General features: G+C 35.8%; 1 protein-coding gene and 1 pseudogene across 4 annotated transcripts in view; one reads left to right on the plus strand and one right to left on the minus strand.

Annotated features, from left to right (window-relative positions):
- The window catches only part of HTR2C (5-hydroxytryptamine (serotonin) receptor 2C, G protein-coupled), a 306,150-nt gene that overhangs the window by 161,683 nt on the left and 125,831 nt on the right, over positions 1 to 18,636 (plus strand). The window lies entirely within an intron of this gene.
- LOC105542708 lies at positions 12,200 to 14,167 on the minus strand (annotated as a pseudogene). The gene has a single exon (XR_001006512.1). The product of XR_001006512.1 is annotated as a heat shock cognate 71 kDa protein pseudogene (transcript).

The following is an 18,636-nucleotide window of genomic DNA, read 5'->3' on the forward strand; positions in this document are numbered from 1 at the left end:
TATCCCCTGTGCTAACAAAGGTCCTCTAGCCCTCTAGAAAAAGTACACTCATTTTCCCCTAAGTACTTCTAGAAGTCCCCAGGGGTTCTCTCATGTGATCATGAGCAAATCAATTTTCATCATGCACTGCTGCAATTATTCTGGGCTTTCATGGAGCACACATGTATCTACCATCACCTGCCATCATTCATAGTATCTGCTGGGCATCCATCATCTACCACTGGGCATCCATCATCTCCCATTTGGCATTCATCATCTCCCACTGGGCATCCATCATCTGCCACTGGGTATCCATCATCATTTGCTCGGCATCTGCTGAGTACCGCCATGTCTGTTGGGCATCCACAGTCTCCCACCAGGCATTGTGGTCTCTGCTGACGCTTTGCCATTTCACCACTGGTGCCTTCCATGAGAATGCTGGTTACCTCTCCAGAGTGCTGTCACCCGGGACTGCCAAATCTACAAACCCTCAAGATACCACGTGTGCTGCATTTGCGTCAGTCTTCATTGTACTTAGCTGTGCTCCTCGCATAAATTAGGAAAATGCTCCTTTATATCCTTTATAACTGTGGCACATTTTGTTATCTAAACATTGATAAAGCAATACTCGTCCCTGTCCCCTTCACAAAGTCCCTCTGTAAAACAGCTATCTCTGTTTTATCTTTCTTTGTTACTTATGGTTATCATCCACAGGGCTTACATATTCCACAGGGCTGATCTTGAGTCTGTACACTGATACCTTAATTCCTGTCCTCAGGCATTCACCCAAAAAAACATCCCTCTGAAAAGCTTAACAGGTAACTTATCAGCCTCGTGTATTTGTATATACCTAGCATCTACTCCTATATCTGGTCTTTTTTTTTTTTTTAAATGGATAAATGAAGGCCTCTTTCCACTTTGCAAATCAGTTCATGAGGTGATATTCTTGGAAATTCCCAGGCCTACACATCTTCACCTGTGAATCATTACTTTGGGGTTGAAATGTCTTCTCCCAATATCCCCTTTCCCTTTAACAATATCCTTAATCACTTCACCTCGGGCTCTTTATCCTAGAGAAAACAATTTCTTTACCGGGTAAGTTTCCGTTCTAAATACAAAAAGAATAATGGCATCAGTACATTTAAATTGTAATGACATATATTGAAGAATATAGTCTAGAGGTCCTGACTTTTGTTTTTATATCTAGAGTCTTCTACCTCTGGTTATCCTTTGCTCTTTCTCTCTTCCATCCTCATTAGAAATGTACAACTTTGGTTGGGTGCAGTGGCTCATGCCTGTAACCCCAGCACTTTGGGAGGCCGAGGTGGGCAGATCACCTGAGGTTGGGAGTTCGAGACCAGCCTGACCAACATGAAGAAACCCTGTCTTTACTAAAAATACAAAATTAGCTGGGTGTGGTGGCGCATGCCTGTAATCCCAGTTTCTCAGGAGGCTGAGGCAGGAGAATCGCTTGAATCTAGGAGGCGGAAGTTGCGGTTAGCCGAGATCTCACCATTACACTCCAGCCTGGGGGCAAGGATAGTGAAACTCCGTCTCAAAAAAAAAAAAAAAAAGAAATGTACGACTTTTACATATTTAATTACTGGTTTAATTCTCCAGTAAACGCACAAAATAAATAAATAATGTAATTTTAGTTAACATTCCAGTTCTGGTTGCAAAAATAATTTCACTACAGGCAGATAGGCAGCACTGTCAAAGTTACATAATAACGGCCAACATCTGAGTTTTTGCTCAGGGCCAGACATTGTTCCAAGTATTATACATGTACTATCCCTATTTAATACATAAAACAACGCACCAAAATTTAAATGCTATCACTATTCTACTGCCAACTATGGGACGCACCTCCTACGTTTTCTTCCTTAAGAGGAGATGTCCTCTGTCTTCTCGAGAAAGATTAGAGTTCCCTCTGTAGTGTCCAGTTCTGGTGATTTGAAGATTCTCCTCATTTTTTCTTTTTCTTCTTAAATCTCATTCATTCATGGAATTCTTTCTTTCTTTCTTTCTTTCTTTCTTTCTTTCTTTCTTTCTTTCTTTCTTTCTTTCTTTCTTTCTTTCTTCTTTCCTTCCTTCCTTCTTTCCTTCCTTCCTTCCCTCCCACCCTCCTTCCTTCTTTCCTTCTTCCTTCCTTCCTTCTCTCTCTCTCCTTTCTTTCCTTTCTTCTTTTCTTTTCTCCTTTCCTTTCCTTTCCTTTCTCTTTCTTTCTTTCTTCCTTTCCTTTCCCTTTCCCTTTCCTTTCTTTCTGTTGACAGAGTTTCACTATGTTGCCCAGGCTGGTCGTGAGCTCCTGGGCTACAGCAATCTACCCACCTCAGCTTCACAAAGTGCTGAGAATACAAGCATGAGCCACCATGCCCAGACTTGGAAACTTTCAATGATTTTTATATCGTCTACTAATGTGCCAATTCCTAGAGAGCTAAGTTCTCAGGCCTTACTTCATGGACTTTTCCCTCAAAGCCTGTATGTCTATCCCAAGAGCCTTTTAACTGGATTCAATGATGGTGGTGAAGGAAACAATTATAACAAGTATTATAATAGCTAACTTTAAGTGAACACTTACTCTGTCCATTTATCTTATTCAATCAACACAACCAACGTATAAGTATTTTTCCCGCTTTACAGCTGAGGGAAATTGAGGTATACAATTTTACCTCATTTTAGGGCCACAAAAGGCTAATATCCATCCTCACATCACTGGTATTAAAGGTACCATTCTCCCAGCTAGCCAGAGTGCTATTTCTGCCACCGACTTACGAAAATGTTGAACATACTGTGTTCCTGAAAAACTACAACAACAGCAACAACAACAACAAATGTTGATTCTTGCTTGATGTCTTGATATGGCTCTAGAGACACAGAGTAACCTAACTAAGGAAATAGTCTTTTGTACATTTAAGGGTAATTTCTCCAAACCTTACCATAATACTAATAGTTAATAGTTATTGGACACTTATTAGTACTGTACATGGTCCTAACTGATACACACTGTTTTAGAACTATAGCTTTACTCAAAATAATTTTATTTCAGTTCAGTTGAGACTCTATTAATACCTGCCTACGACAGTTTGAAGGCCCAGATTGTAATGCCTCTGCTGTCTTGCGATTAGAAGTGGAATTAAGGAGAAATGGGAGGGGTCACGATATATCTTCAAAGACTTGAACGATTTTCTTGCTCATATACTTCCAAAGATAAAAGCAAGAAAAATGGTAAAAGATACACAAAGAATCAGCTTAGGGTTCAATAAAAGCTCTGTCTTTCAAAGAGAGGACACCACCAGCCATCACTAGTCGTTATGCAAGGAATTTATGCCTGGTATAAGAGCTTGAACTAGATTTTTTTCGAGGTCATCTTTTATGTCTTAAGATTCTATAATTAAGATACCTAGTTATGCCACTTTGAACAAGTTACTCAAAATCTGAAAGTATCATTATGAAGGTAGTTTAGTGCTTTTGTCAATGATAGGGAGATGAAAATAAGAATTTCTATTTCATACGATAGTGTTAATTTCATATGTGCTTCTATGTTCCTATGATCTTTATAATCAGTTTGGTTAGTCTCAGCAAGAGATCATAGATGAAAAACCTACTCATTAATTATACATTATTTTAATACTCAGAAGACCTTTTACCCTTGTTGTCATCTAAGTGAACATAAAAGAAAATTTGCTTAGAATGAATGGACTATATACCCATAATCCTCACTCTTAAGCATTATGCAATGAATAAGAATAGCCTACTTAGCCTTTATCTTAAAGGGCAGTAACTCAATCTTGAAAGGTGTCTTTCATATGCTGAATAGAATATATTACAACTACGGATCTTAATTGTTCATGTTTTTCTGTATGTACTCCTAACAGAGTGCTTGAACTGTATAGTAAAAGGATCATTGGACTAATCATTAAAAGTTAATTTCTTTCTTTTCCTTTTTAGTCAAATTTCCATATTCCTTGTGTGCTGAAGTTTGTTTTGTGTTGCAAATAAAACCTATCAAAAATCTAAAATCTTTGCTATCTAGTTGTTCTGCATTCAAAATATAGTAAAGAAAAGATGCTTACTCAATGTTCACATAACATTAAGTCCCCAAATTAAACTTAATGAAGTAAGTTTTCCCGTGACCCAATGCCATTGTTTCTTTTAAAGGAAGAACATCAACAAGACAAGTTTGAATGAGATTGATTTTCTAATGGAGTTCTTTTCACTGAGAAATATTTAGTAACACAGATATTGGAGATAGAATTTTTATTTTCATCCTGTTTATTTCTATTTTTATTCTGTAGTAACATGTTAAGGGATATACAAGAGTTTCTATGGGAGCATGTACAATTGCAAATTAGCCAAGCCACTGAAGATTTTATATTGTTGTTTTTTATGTGATTGTAAGTTCATGATAAATGTGGATTTTTAAAATCCTATTTAGAACCCTATTTAGAATAAAGAAGAAAGAGAATTCTGAGTTAGTACTTAGAGTACACGTGGGAGAATTAGATCAGGCTGTCTTCTGCAGAGTAAGAGGTTTCCTTATTCTAGATCAAATTCGTTCTTCGAATCCAAAAGTCTGCACTGGCTAAGAAAAAACCCATTTTCTCCTCAAAATTCTGTAGAACAAAACTTTCAAGGGAAATTAATTTAGAGGCATTTGATATTCATTAAGCACTTATTCATTTTCTATTTTCCTTTAACCCCATCTTATACCCCATATTTTACTTTAACCCCATCTTAGCTTAATAGCTCCTTTATATTGATAGGGAGGAAAAAGTTTCTGGATTTACTATTTTAAGAGCAAGTGCAAAGGACAAAGCTGACTATGTTCTATTAAACTAATAGCTGAAACTATTATGTATTTAATTTTGTACGAAAATATATTCAAAGTAGAAGGTATATAAAATATATATAATGGCATATATAAATTAAATATATATAACAATATATAAAATAAATAAATGAAATGTGTAATGAAAAGTAAATTCTCTGTTGTTTGAAGTGTTTCTTGTGATGGAAGAAAGTGAAGTCTCTAATTTTCAATTCCTCATAAACCTGATTATAAACTCTGTGTAAATTTCACCAGTGAGTGGCACATATAAACTGTTGTAATCAACCTCGGTGTTCTGTTGAAGGGCAATTGGAGTAAAAAATAAAGATAACAAATTATTTCCACTAAACATTGTAGTATAATTTTGTTACTACTAAAAAGGAAATTGTTCAATAGAAAATTATATAAAGGCTAAACATTAATAAGCTAATCATATACATATTTAAATTTGATAGTTTATAGCCTTTAGCATTAATACTGGCTAAGAAATACTCTATTTTAACTAAGTCTTTTTGATCAAATGACTCAAGTAATGTTATATTAGTATTTTGATTTTGGTAAGTCACTGATTATCTCTACAAACTAGATTCTCTTTTATAAATGACTTTTATTGTGTATCTATCTTGATAAGTATTTTAACCTACAATATCTCACTTAGCATCTACTTCACAGGTATTTGTGAATATTAAAAGCTGAATGTGAAAATATTTAGTAAATTTTAACTTTCTATACAATTTTAAAGTTATTATTATTTTTAGTATGACATTTCACCAAACCCCTATTTACTAGCAAAAATATATTATGCATATAAAAATGTAAATCATGTATTTTCACGTGTACCAAAACAAATGTTCTGGAAGTAGCATATTGGTTCAAATATAATGTAATATAATACAACATAACATAAATATATATTTTCTCAGTTTAAATACAACAGAGTAAGGTAAGCTTCTTATTTAAGTGGAATACGAAAATTAAGTGGCCACTTCCCCAAACTTATTTCATTGAAAAATATTAAGGCAATTTTTGAAGGCCAGTGTTCCATAAATAAACCTTTTAGCATGTATTACTATGACAAGTTACTCAATTGGCTTTCACTGTGGGTTATTCACATAAAGGTCTCACTTTCAGTGAGTCATAATATTGTTTACACATAATTTGTAAGCTCTATTTAATTACTTATGTAAATGGCTAAACAAAAGACGGCAACTGTAGTGAATTGAAGACTGTACTTAATTCTGTTGTAAACTATTCTAACAATGTAATTAAGAGCTGTCCAATTTATACTTTGAAGTAAACAAAAGATCTTACGAGAGATTGCAAGTGCCATCATATGATGCTTCGGATTGCAAGTGCCATCATATAACGCTTCTAGCCTTACCTCATGTTCCCTTGCAGTTTTCTTCAGACTTGTGTTAAAACTATTTGAAAAAAAAAAAAAAGCAGTTAATTTAACTGTACACAAAGGTGATAGTTAATAAGAAAAATAAAAGTACAAATAAAGAAAAAAGTAGTGAAACAGCAAAGTTAAACCTAGACTCACCTTACTTTCTTACCTATTGCTATTATTTATTCAACGACTACTAGAGCAAACCTGTGGCCTTGAGGAAATGATTTTACGCTATGAATACACTAACAATAACAAAAATAAGGCCAATAATAGATATAGGTACAGTATATTGGGTTCCAGCTAGATGCCAAGCAGTTAAGCATAACAACATAAGTAAGGTAGTTATTATTATTCATTAAATTCCTTTTTGGATTTTTTTCACTATGTTTTTATTTTATGTCATTTACTTAAAAATAGTATTAGTGTTTGCTCTGGGGCTTACAATATTCCTTTTTATTCCTTTTTAAAATTGAGATATATATCTTATACCATAAAATTCACCCTTTAAAGTGTACAATTCAGTGATTTTTAGCATATTCACAATGTTAGGCAACCATCAACTTTAATTACAGTAAAATTTCATTATCCAATTTTCAGTCACTCCATATATAATATATATCTTAATTTGAAACAATCTTGTTAAGATTAACATTAAACTTCAATACTATGTAGACATATTGCTCCAATATACTTCCATTTCCTCCCCTTTCTTTGTGATATCATTGTCATGCAAACTTTTTTTCATGGATTTGTCTTTTAAACCATTTGGAAAGAGAAAACAGTTTTCATTCATGTGGATTCAAGTTACCATCTATCTTTTCATTTCAGTTGAAAGATTCCCTTTGGTAGATATAGGTTAGGTATGGGGACTACAAATTCTATCTATTTTTTTATTTGGAAATGTCTTTCTCTTTCATTTTTTTAAGGGATAGTTTTACTGGGAATAGAATTCTTGGTAGATGATATTTTTCTATCGGCCCTTCAAATATGTCATCCCAATGCTTTCTGGCTCTCACAGCTTCTGATGAAGTCAACTGTTAATCTTATTTGGGTCCCTTTGTATATGTTGAGTCATTTATGTCTTGCTTTTTCCAGAATTTGCTCTTTGTCATTGCCTTTTAACTCTTTGACTATGAAGTATCTAGGTGTGTATCCCTGAGTTTATACTAATTGGTGTTCATTGAGCTTTTTGATGTGTAAATTAGTGTTTTCTATCAAATTTGGGATTTCAGCCATTGTTTTTTTAAATATATTTTCTGTATCTTTCTATCCTGTCCTTCTGAACTCCCATTATGCATAATTCGATGGTGTTTCACAGGCCTTTGAGGCTCTGTTCATTTTCCTTTATTCTCTCTGTTCTTCAGATGGGATAATCTCTTTTGACTTATCTTCAAGTTTATTGTTTCTTTCTTCTGCCTTCTGAAATGTTCTATTAAGCCTATTTAATGAATTTACCATTTCAGTTATTGTACTTTTCAACTTCCGAATTCTTGTTCTTTTAAATATTAAATTAATTTGTATCTCTTTACTGATTTTCTCTATTTAGTGAGCATTATCATCATAGTTTTCTTTAATTCTTTAAAGATAGTCTTCTTTAGTTCTTTAAACATATTTATATAGCTGATTTAAACTCCTTGTCTGATATGTCCAACATCTAGGCCCCCTCTCTACACTTTTCATTGACTTATTTAATTCCTGCCTATATGCCATACTTTCCTGTTTCTTTTCTCCTTTTTTCTTTCTTTCTTTCGTTCTTTCTTTCTTTCTTTCTTTCTTTTTTTTTTTTTTTTTTGAGATAGAGTCTCACTCTGTTGCACAGGCTGGAGTGCAGTGGTGTGACCTCAGCTCACTGCAACCTCCGCCTCCCAGATTCAAGTGATTCTCATGCCTCAGCCTCCCAAGCAGCTGAGATTACACGTGCATGCCACAACACCTGGCTATTGTTTGTATTTTTAGAAGAGACAGGGTTTCACTATTTTTAGTAGAGACAGGGTTTCACAGGGCTTGTATTTTTAGTAGAGACAGGGTCAGACTGGTCTCGAACTCCTGACCTCAAGAGATTCACCCACCTTGGCCTCCCAAAGTGCTAGGATTACAGGCTGAACCACCGTGCCTGGCATATTTTCCGTTTCTTTGCATGTCTTGAAATTTCTGGTTGAAACTCGGACGTTTTAAATAATATATTGTAGTGACTTTGAAATCAGGTCTACCCCAACCTGTAGTGTTTATTGTTGTTTATGAGATTTTGTCCTCATTGCTGCTTGCTTCAGTTACTTTCCTAGAATACTTCTATAGATTCTGTATTCCTTGCAATATGTGGCTGCTATTTTCTCTGGTAGCATTTTTCTTTGATATTTGCTTTTATTTTTAATCCTTACTTCTTAAGAGTTGCCCCTGAATCAGCATTGTTTGTAGTCAGCCAGTGATTGTTCAGAATATTCTGTTAAATGCTATGAGCCAGTATTTCTTTTCAAAAGAAAAGCATTTTTCTTTGATATTTGCTTTTATTTTTAATCCTTACTTCTTAAGAGTTGCCCCTGAATCAGCATTGTTTGTAGTCAGCCAATGATTGTTCAGAATATTCTATTAAATGCTTTGAGCCAGTATTTCTTCCACCCTGTTCCAAGGAGATTTTTGTGGGAGGTCGCACCTTCAAATGTCAGAGAATTTACAAGTCAGTATTAGCTTTTACTTCCTGCTTGAGTCCAGCATCAAAGGTAGCTAGAGATGAGTTGTTTGTGTCCTCTCTGAGTTTTCTTGGGCATGTGTACAGACATACACACTTGTGCAGCTTTTTAGATTTCCTGAAATATGTTGGAGCACTTTAGAGTCCCTTGTGTTGGTCCTTTTCCCATTACCGATGTATTCCTTTTCAATTTTTAGCCAGTTTCTTGTTTGTTACAACTGAACTCACAGGCTTAGGCAACTGCAATGTTATTAAATCCAGCTCATGTTATTGTTTTCAAAACTCTGGAGACAAGGCTTTTTCCGAAGAACTAAACTCAGAGTCAGGACAAATAGCCCAATCATCTGTGAATAATGTGTTTCAAAGGAATTATTGTAAATATTGCCGAAATATTGAAAGTGTTCTAAGGATGGGGCTTTACATGAAGCTCCAAAACAAATCAGTCCCCACTCTATTGGCTGGTTACTGTGCTTTGTTACTGTGGTGAGAGGGGGATGAAGGTAGCCCAAAGTTAAAACAACATAGATCCCACTGTTCTAACTGATGTGCAGTAGACTGTTTTTAAATGAATATGTTTTAAGCCAAATCTGTACTTTTGGTTAATTTTCAGGATTCTAAAACAGTTGATTTTTGTAGTTTTGCAAGTATTTTTATAGCTTTTGCGAGAGAAAGAATTCACCAAGGTTGTCATTCTGGACGTTCTGTTCTTTTAAGTACTTCTTTATACACCTTGAATTATAATGACATTTTAAACATAACACCATAAAGTGATTTTACTGCATAAAGTTAAAATGATTACTTCATATCATCTACTACCTAATCTGTATTCACTTTTAATAATTGGCTCAAATTAGAATATAAATGAGTTGCTTTATTTAAATTAGTTTTCAAGCAAGGTTCACATTTTGCATTTGTTTTTTATGAAACTAGATTTTTGTGTGTGTGTCGTGGTGGGGCGGGCGGCGGGGGTGGGGGGGCTTGATTCTGACCTTTAGGAGAGGAAACATTTTTCAGAGGGAGGCAAAAAGTCAAAGAAGTACTTTAATTATCGGGGAGACTTGTACACGTTTATGGGATCAAGGGAAATCACTATAGATTTTGGCTTAAGAAACAGCCCTACTCATGTCTTGTCCAACAAAGGCTAGTAATTCCAGGTTAGCCTAAGGCCCAAGACATGAAGCAAAAGCCGAAACTGGGAAAAGAATAAATTTAGAAAGGGGCAAGGTCAATGAGGAGAGTTGGTAGGGATATAAAATTATTAGGCAAATCATCAATAATGTAACTTGGATTTACTTTGGGATACCAGACTCTTGGCGGATTACTCTTTCTTGTGAACTATTTCACCATTCTGCATTTTTACATTTTCCTTCTGTTGGTTAATACTAAGGGATGGTAAAGTATTGAAGGCCTAGGTTCAATTTCCAGCTTTTGCAGTAACTGTGTGATCTAGGTTCAGCCACTTGGCTTCTTTGAGCCTCCTTTGATTTGTGAAATGAGAGGACTGTGTTAGATGTCTCTAAATTTGATTTTGTCTCCAAAGTATGATTATTCTAAGGCCTTTCTTAAGCAGGTATATGCAATAAGTAAAAATTCTTTTCAGTAACTGAGCTTAACATTTTTACTTTCCTTACCCTGAAAATCAGGTGCACAAGAACTTCTTTCCCCCTTTCCCATTATAACTTATTTTATGGAAAGAATCTTAAATCAGAATGAAAAACTGGTAAACACAATATTAGTAAGATAGAAATATTAGCCTTTCTCCCCACTCAAATCTCAAAATAAAGCAATAGTACTGCAACAAGGTATACTTCATTTTTGTAGTAAGAGCCAGTTTCATAAGTGAAACTCTATGAAAAAATAGCTCTGTGTGAATTACAGCAAACTAACGTATTGTGATTGGGAATAGCCGAATACATTTCATGTGTCATTTTTCCAAAAGTTAAATTTTAAAGTAATCTTGGTTGAATTAGAATACAGACTCTTAAATAATCTAAAAATAGACAATTTTTCAGATACCATGGGATCATACCTTTTATCAAGAATAACAGTTATGTTTATCAGTGCACTTTGGGATACTGAGCAGATATTTTGGAGATCATTTATGCTCAACAATATGATGCATTTATTCCAAAAATTGCAATTGCATATTTTTTGTATTACATATTTTACTCAGCAAATAAGACTACTGCAACCACAGAATCTATTCAGGAACTGGAATTAAACAAGTTCCTTTAGAAACTGATTAAATAAACCACATAATTTCCAAAATGCCTTTCACTTTGTGCAGTTAGCTTTGGTTTCTAAACCCCTTCTGAAGCAGACATCTAAATGAAATTAAATCCTTTATTTTACCCAGAGGCTTCCCATCCCATCCCACCCTGTGTCCAAACTCCATCATCTTTAACACTTTAAGCAGTTATTATGAACCCAGAAGCCACTAGGATAGAGATGTTCTAACAATGATCAAGGAAAACAAAAATCATTGTTAAACTATTATAACCCATGTATCAAACCACAATCAATATAAAGACACTTATTGAGTATCTGCTGTTTGTCAGCACTGAACAAAACACAGTGGGATGTCGTAATATATAGTTCCAATCCCTGCTTATGAGGGAGTTTATAATATAATTATGTTATGCATATGTGTGTTTGTGTGTGTTGGTGGGAGGCAGAAACTTATATATATAAAAAAAAGAACAACATGAGGTTATGTGCTAATGATGGAATGCATTGAGTAAATAATAGGTGGTTAAGAAGTTCAGAGGAGGTACATGTCTCCCTAGTCAATTGGTAAGAATAGGGCTTACAATGGTACAATTTAAATTACTATAATAAAGTAGATGGGATATTTTCCCAGCTCCCAAATTACCACATAGATGATTGTTTTCATACTTACTATATACAGTCATAATGCCAAGCCAACTTTGAAGGGAAATAGAGAAACCCAATTTTACTGTAGTTATACCTTCAGGATTGCATTTTGCTACTAATAATTTATAAAAAATGCAAGTGCTTAGATCTCTGTAACTTTTAGAGATATATTCTTAACACAGTGTTAAATTATATATTTTTGTGCCAATTTTAAGTAGTTTTATTTAAGACGTTGCATTTTCCACTTACAATACAGTGCTTATAAAGTGCAATGTTATTTCCCTCCCCTGTGCACATGTTGCATATTCAAGTATTGAGAATTCCCAGTAACCTACTACAGCAGGTGAACTTTTAAAAACTGCCACAGAATTTGCTACAGATTTAGGTCCTTCAATGTTTTAAATGTGTGGAACAATGCTACATCTATATTTATGTTAGATTAATCAACCTCTTCAATGGTGGGCCTTGAGGAAGCACCACCAGAGGGAGGAGCTCCACCACCAGGGAATTCCCCAGGCATTCCTCCTGGCATGCCTCCTGCACTCTGGTACTGCTTGGTAATGATGGGATTGCAGACTTTCTCCAGCTCTTTCTGCTGATGTTCAAATTCTTCCTTCTTGGCAGCCTGACTCTTATCCAGCCAGTTGATAGCTTCATTACACTTGTCCAGAATGTTCTATTTGTCCTCATCATTAATCTTACCTTGAAGCTTCTCATCTTTGACAGTTGCTTTCATGCGGAATGCATAGGACTCAAGTGAATTCTTGGATGACACCTCCTATCTTCAGTTTTATATTTCTCAGCTTACTGGACCATACATTCAATGTCTTCCTTGCTCAAAGGACCCTTGTCATTAGTGATAGTAATCTTGTTCTCTTTTCCTATACACTTGTCCACGGCAGAGATACTGAGGATGCCGTTGGCATCAATGTCAAAAGTGAATTCAATCAGAGGAACACCATGGTGTGCAGAAGGTATGCCTGTGAGTTCAAACTTGTCAAGCAGGTTGTCATTCTTGGTCATAGCACACTCACCTTCATAAACCTGAATCAGCACACCAGGCTGGTTGTCACAATAGATAGGCTGCCAGAAGGTCTGTGTCTGCTTGGTAGGAATGGTAGTACTGTGCTTGATGAGGACAATCATGACTCCACCAGCAGTTTCAATACCAAAGGAAAGAGGGTTGACATCCAAGAGCAGCAAATCTTGAACATTTTTTAGTTTTGTCTCCAGATAGGATGGCTGCCTGGACAGCTGCACCATAAGCAACAGCTTCATCAAGGGTGATGCTCTTATTCAGTTGTTTTCTGTTGAAGACATCTTGGAGAAGCTTCTGAATCTTGGGGATATGAGTAGAACCATCAATAAGGACAATGTCATGAATCTGTGACTTGTGTAGTTTGGCATCTTGAATGGCTTTTTCTACAGGGCCCAGGGTGCCATGGAACAGGTCAGCATTCAATTCTTCAAATCAGGCACAGGCAATGGATGTACAGAAGTGGATTCATTCATAGAGAGAATCGATCTCAATACTGACCTGGGTGCTGGAAGAGAGAGTATGCTTAGCATGTTCACCAGCAGTACAGAGGCGTCTCACAGCTGTCTTCTTCTCACTGATATCTTTCTTATGCTTGCGCTTGAACTCAACAATAAAATGGCTGACAATTCAGTTGTCAAAGTCTTCTCCACCCAAGTCGGTGTCTCCAGCTGTAAATTTGACTTCAAAGATTCCATCCTCAATAGTGAGGATTGACACATCAAAAGTGCCACCTCCCAGGTCAAAGATAAGCACGTTTCTTTCAGCTCCAACCTTTTTGTCTAAGCCGTAAGCAATATCAGCAGCAATTGGCTCATTGATAATTCTAAGTACATTGAGACCAGCAATAGTTCCAACATCTTTGGTAGCCTGATGCTGAGAGTCATTAAAGTAAGCTAGCACTGTGACCACAGCATTGGTAACAGTCTTCCCAAGGTAGGCTTCTGCAATTTCCTTCATCTTTGTCAGAACCATAGAGGACACCTCCTCTGGATAGAAGCTTTGGTCTCTCCCTTGTATTCTACTTGGACCTTGGGCCTGCCAGCATCATTCACCATCATGGAGGACCAATGCTTCATATCAGACTAGACAACAGCATCATCAAATCTGCATCCAATCAGATGTTTGACATCAAAAACCATGTTGGTGGGGTTCATTGCAGCTTGATTCTTTGTGGCATCACCGATCAATCATTCAGTGTTTGTAAAGGTGACATAACTTGGAGTGGTTCAGTTTCCCTGATCATTGGCAATTATCTCTACTTTTCCATGCTGGAAAACACCCACACAAGAGTATGCGGTGTCAAGATCAATACCAACTGCAGGTCCCTTCGACACGGTTGCTGGCGTGTAGGGCCAACTCTGACTACAAAGAAAGACACAGAAACCTCCAGAACTGCAAGCGCGTTCAATGAGCTATATTTACTTCTTGAAGGGGAAAATAGATGTAGTTTAAAATTTCATAGCGAATACTATGGAACAAAAAAATGATGTCAAAAACATTATGATAAAAACTCACTGATAGGCTGACAAACATTATTACCTCAACTATCATCTGCTGAATTAAAACATAGCACCAAAGCGTAAGTAAAATAAAAATGAATATAACGACAAATAAATGTACTAATGCCCTTACAAGGGCTCCCTGTAGTACTTAATTATAATTAAGAAGTATTGTGATTAGGTACTAAAAAGTTGATCTGTTTCCATACTTTTTCTGAAGATTTTCCTGATTGCCCTTTTCTGCATTTATATTTCATCTACTTCTAGTTCAGTTAGTTTTATATTTATGTTCTAAGACATGCTTTACTCTGAACAATCCATAAGGTCTTAGAGAAAAATGACCTTTGAAGGCACTTTCTGGGATAATGTGTCAACATTTCAGGCTACCAAGTATTTGTTGAATGCCCACTCTGTGTTAGGCATTGCACTTGGCATTAGGAATACAGAGGTGTGTACCAGGGCCCTAGCCTCCAAGAAAATGTTTCAGTTTTAGAAATACATTTAAATAATTTAAAAAGGTTATATAGTGTAGAATTTCCTAACTTAGCGTGACTAGATAAAATATCTAATTTTCAACATCAGCTTTGAATAACTTGTGGAGAGTTTTCTATTGGTATTTATTTATTGAGACAGAGTTTTGCTCTGTCACCCAGGCTGGAGTGTAGTGGCACGATCTTGGCTCACTGCAACCTCTGCCTCTTGGGTTCAAGTGATTCCCCTGCTTCAGCCTCCCGAGTAGCTGGAATTGCAGGTGTGCACCGCCATGACCGGCTAATTTTTGTATTTTCAGTAGAGACAAGGTTTCCCCATGTTGGCCAGGCTGGTGTCAAACTCCTGACCTCAGGTGATCCGCCTGACTCGACCTCCCAAAGTGCTAGGATTATGGGGTAAAGAGGTTTTTAAATTAGTGCTGTCCAAATTCAGTGACTGACTAATGATAGCTAATGGAAAGCTGAAATGTTCAGTTCCAACCAAAATCCTGAGGCAAGGAGTAGTTTTGTTACATTCCTTAAGAGACAGAATGAATTCCTGTAGAAATGCATAACGCCTATATTTACATAACAGAAAATGTTTGGCAGAAAATAAAGTGCTGCTCCTACTTGTTGGTAGTGCTGTCATTGTACGAATTAGTATCTTTCTTTTTCAGAAGAAATTTTTTAAATAATGAAAGTAGAATGTGTTGGAGGTGCCATGTCACTTCATCTGTCAATAAACATAAAATACCATTAACTCAATGGTATTTTCCGAAGTGTTGTAGTGAAGTAGAATTTGAGTTTTGGTATCACATGAACATAGGTTTAAATCCCTATAATCTCACCCTTTAAATGACCTCTTATTTCTAAGTAAACATTTTCTCACCCACATTAACAGGGAAATAGCATGGTATTGAGGGCTAGAGGTTACGTTCATAAAGTATCTGGGTCTTAGTAGATGTGATATTTGAATTATTAACAAAATTATTCTTAGGAATTGATTTTATTAGAGCATTATTTTAGAAGTCCTGAATAAAAGTGATCCGGCAAATTATATTTTAGTTCACATGGTAGAAACTTATGAGAATCTGTCCTAGTTGAGTGGTAATATAGTAGGATGAGATCAAGCAATGAGGAACAAAAGGAGAAAATCAGCGTTTAAAAAAAAAAAAAACAGGCAAAAACTGCAATATCTCAAGTCAGCTTACAAATGGAAGTGCCTTCCAGCCCACAGTACAGTATTGGATTCGTGTTTTTGTATGCTACATATACATCTTAGTGAAGACAGAAATGATCATACACAGTTCATTTCCCATTTTTCATGTAAAAAAAGTTTACATCTGCCATTATATTATAGAAACAGAGCTATCTAGATAAAGCCTCATTTGTAAGAAATAATGACTCACCTTCAGGACACAGATGGAGGGCTGTGCTATTGCGCCAGGAAAATTTGCTCTTCCAAGTCAGCAATAGAAAACATTAAGTTCCTTACTAGTAGTCCAGTTCCCATCTTGATTCTCTTTACTATCTTTTTGGACTCTTCATAAACAAAAGAAATGGAGAATAAATATGTACAGGGCCAAGTGATTAAACAGAATTAAAAGTTATGTATACATATTTTATGTCCTTAATTGTAGACTGACTAGCCTCCCCAAGATTCCATTTTAGAAGATATTTGGCAAAACATCAAATTGCCTCTTGGTGCAGTATCATTTTTTAATTGTTTTTAATTGTCTAGACCTGGATTTACCTCAGTACAGTAGATATCAGGATAGTGGAAGTGCAGGCAGTTAGAAGTATGTCATTTTGTGGGGAGGCTGCAGCTGATATCTTAAATATTTGACATATTCATAATATTTTTTGAATATATTTCTGAACAACCTTGTAAAGTGAATAAAACAGGCAATTTTCTCAAATTTTAGACAGGAAAACTAAATTTCGAAGTTACAGATAGTATGTGGCAGAAAGGGTAGTAAAATAAGCCTTCTTTCACCCTTACCTACAACCATTAGAACCACAGAATATGTTTTCTCTTGTGTCTTTCAGGGTGTACCTATTAACAGTACTGATGGTTTGCATATAGGTTGGTGCAAAAGTCATTGCAGTTTTTGCAATTACTTTTAATGTCAAAAGCCGCATCTCTAATGCAGCTTTTTATTCTAAGTAAAAATACTTCCAACTCAAATAGGTTAACTCTTTCACATGGACATTAGGGCCTTGAGCACATCAGGCTCACATTGCCACTACTCTGGAAGGCCACAGGGATATTTTCATAGTCAGATATTAGCAGCTATCTCAAATAACAAGCCTATACTTGGATTACAAAATCTCTTCAGCTTAGACTCTTGTTATCTTTTGTTGCATGTCAATTTATTTGTAGGAGGATTGGAGACATTCGGTACAAAAAGATACTTTGTAAGTTTATGAATGAATTCTGCTCTATGTAAGACGATAGACTAGATTTTTGGAGGTAACACTATAAAACAAGTATATTGGATGTATATGTATATGCCTGTGTGTGTGCATATGTATATATGTCTGTATATACTGTCAGTCTTTTGCATCTGGAAATTCAACCAACCATAGATAAACAATATTTTAAAAACAACAAAAGTAACAAAGCAATCATAAAAATGATACATATAAAAACAATACAGTAATACAAGCATTCACATAAGATTTACATTGTATTAGGTAATATAAGTAATCTAGAGATGATTTAAAGTATACGAGAGGATGTGCACTCTTTCTCCCACTTTGGAATGCAGTGGCGTGATCATAACCCACTGCAGCCTTGATATCCTGGGCTCAAGTAATCCTCCTGCCCCAGCCTCTTGAGTAGCTGGGACCACGAGTGTACACCACCACACCCAGTTACTTTTTAAATTTTTTGTAGAGACGGTATCTCGCTATGTTGCCCAGGCTGGTCTTAAACTCCTGAGCTGAAGTGATCCTCCCACCTCAGCCTCTGAAAATGCTGAGATTACAGGTGTGAGCCACCACGTCCCAGTCAACCCCGTCTTAAAAAAAAAAAAAGTAACATACAGTGAGAAGTAACCAAATGTCTAATTGGGATTGAGTGGAACAGAGAAAGAGATTGGATTAAAGACAGTATTTGGAAATAATATAGTTAGAATTTTCTGGAGATAATGAAAGACATCAAAGATTTAAGAAGACCAATGATTACCCAAGCAAAACAGATAAAAATAAATCTACACCTAGATATGTCACAGTGGAACAGCAGATAACCAAAGACAAAATTAAATCACAAAAGCAGTCTGAGAAAAATGCATATTACTCAAAGGGAACTATTAAACTAATAGCTGACTTCTCCAAAAAAAAAAAACCAAAAAAAACAAAGCCAAAATAATATATTCAATATGCTAAATGAAAATAACTGCCAAGTTAAAATTCTGTATACAGTAAAAGTTTCATGCAAGCATGGGTGTAAAATAAATACATTTTCAGATGATAACAGAGGAACTTTCTAACCAGTAATTCCTGTTTTAGGAATCTGAAAAGGAAGTATTTCAGTAAAAAAGAAAGTGAATCTAAATAGAAGGTCTGAGGAGCAAAAAAGAATGAAGGACCAAGGAAATGATGAATGTGTGAATAATTCTAATGAAATACTGACTTATAAAACAAAATTAATAATATTTTGGGTGGGCATGGTGGCTCACGTCTGAAATCCTAACACTTTGGGAGGCCAAAGTGGGAGGAATGCCTTAGCCCAAGAGTTTGAGACCAGCCTGGGCAACATAGGAAGACCCTGTCTCCACAAAAAAATTAAAGATTAGCTGGGCATGGTGATGAATGCCTGTGGTCCCAACTACTTGGGAAGCTGAGGTGGGAGGATTGCTTGAGC

This window comes from Mandrillus leucophaeus, unplaced genomic scaffold (genome assembly GCF_000951045.1).
Source record: "Mandrillus leucophaeus isolate KB7577 unplaced genomic scaffold, Mleu.le_1.0 Scaffold1063, whole genome shotgun sequence".
In the NCBI taxonomy this organism is placed as follows: Eukaryota; Metazoa; Chordata; class Mammalia; order Primates; family Cercopithecidae; genus Mandrillus; species Mandrillus leucophaeus.